General features: G+C 49.2%; 1 protein-coding gene across 8 annotated transcripts in view; it reads left to right on the top strand.

Annotated features, from left to right (window-relative positions):
- Asap1 (ArfGAP with SH3 domain, ankyrin repeat and PH domain 1) overlaps positions 1 to 1,847 on the top strand; it is a 300,809-nt gene that overhangs the window by 69,380 nt on the left and 229,582 nt on the right. The gene's annotated exons all lie outside the window — the stretch shown is intronic.

Genomic DNA, 1,847 nt, shown 5'->3' with positions numbered 1-1,847 from the left:
AGGGGGAGGGGAAGGGAGAGGGGAGGAGAGAGAAACTTGCCAATATCAAAACCCAGACTGGCTCACAGCCCTGAGGAAGACAAATCCTTTCAGAGGGAAGCCCCAGTACTCACTGATTTTTCTGTTTTGCTCTCAGTATTTCATAGGGGAGCATGGGATTTCTGAGGAGCAGGGGGCTTAATTAGTCCAAGCTAGTAAGGGTCATATTTGTTCCAACTTACAGAATTTTCCTGATGCTGTGAGAAATGAGGTAGGATTCCCTTCTGGGCTGTTCATTCTCTAAATGCTACATTTCACAGCCGTGGCAACCAGTGACCCTGCCCTTGTGGGTGGTTAGCTGCCAATCTCCTGCCTTATTTTCTCCCTGAGAGCTTTACCCTCCATGTGTCTGTCCACAAACCAAACTTAAAGTACTGGGGTGGGGGTGGGGGCGGGAAGTACTCTTGTTTATGTTTAACCTCTTTATTCACTAGGTTTTTTTAAAGGTCAATTTCTCACACGTTTGTTTGCCAGGGACGTGTTTCTCTGTGCTCATTCCCTTAGTTCTTCCTGTAGTAGGCTGAGACACTTCCCTGCATTGGAGAGCACTGGTGGGAACCACAGTGGAGTCACAGTGCACATCCAATTCGGTCAAGCCAGGAAGATCAACAGCACACTTTTTTTTTTTTTTCCAGACAGGGTTTCTTTGTGTAACCCTGGGTGACCTGGAACTCACTTTGTAGACCAGGCTGGCCTGGAACTCAGAAATTCGCCTGCCTCTGCCTCCCAAGTGCTGGGATTAAAGGTGTGCACTACCACTGCCTGGCTAAACATTTTAACCCATTTTTCCTATGCAGGGAGCAAGTCCTCATCCATGAGCAAGTCCTCGGCCTCCTTCATGAGTGTCCCTGTCTTCTACTTTCATGGGAGGCAGTTAGGGGTCCAAGATTCCCAGCCAACAGGGTACCCAGTGGTTTATTCATACTATTCTGCTCACTTTGACAGATCCTCCTCTGACCATGGTTTATGTATGGCTCTGTCATTTTCTCCTACTCCTCTGTATTGCCTATTTGTCTGGTCCTCCGCTGCAAAGCAAATTCCAAGACAGCGGGAATGTGGCCCTTGCTGACATCGCTCATCTCAGAATGTCAGCTTGTGAGGCGAACCTTTTCCTCTTGACATGCAGTCTTCACCTCCCTCCCTGCCCTTCCCCTCCCTCCCTGCCAGTCCTCACTCAAGCCCTCCATGGGTCCCAGAGCCACACGTGGGCAGAAAGGCCAGTGAACACCACCTTTAGCTATATCGGACATGGTATGCAAGCAGGTCTGAGTGGGCCACAGGGCTTGCCTTCCAAAGCAGTCTCGCATGGAGGCCAGTCATGCGCTTTCAAGGGCTCTTGGAGGCCAATTCCAAGGACTAGGTGGTTTCTGTTGTTACTGTTCTCAAAATCTTCCAGTCCGTGGTGAGAAATTAGACGGGTATTTTGGACTAACAACAGTAGACATCTTGCTGGGGCTGAATTGGTACTTTTCTCAGAAGAAAGTCAGTTCCTGCTTAGCAGTGGAGCGCATTTGCACTTGAGAAATACTTTTTGCATCTCCGGATGCTCGGCGGTCCTCTGAGGTAGGAAAAAAAAAAAAAAAAAAACAACCCCAAATGCATATGGACAGATGAAAGTATTTTAAAACAACCCTTCCTGTCTCCTCTGCACAAGGCACAGCATTGGCGTTTAGAGGGCAGCAGGGCTGCGCCCCCATCCCTCAGTCCGCGCAGGAGGGAGCCGGCTTTCCGGGGCCTTGCTTCCTGCACCCACTCGGGACTAAAAAAGAACACGAACAACTTTTTTTTTTTTTTTGGGTCCCTCTCTT

Source organism: Mus pahari, chromosome 17, assembly GCF_900095145.1.
Source record: "Mus pahari chromosome 17, PAHARI_EIJ_v1.1, whole genome shotgun sequence".
Lineage (NCBI taxonomy): Eukaryota > Metazoa > Chordata > Mammalia > Rodentia > Muridae > Mus > Mus pahari.
This window is presented reverse-complemented; position numbering and strand designations above follow the sequence as displayed.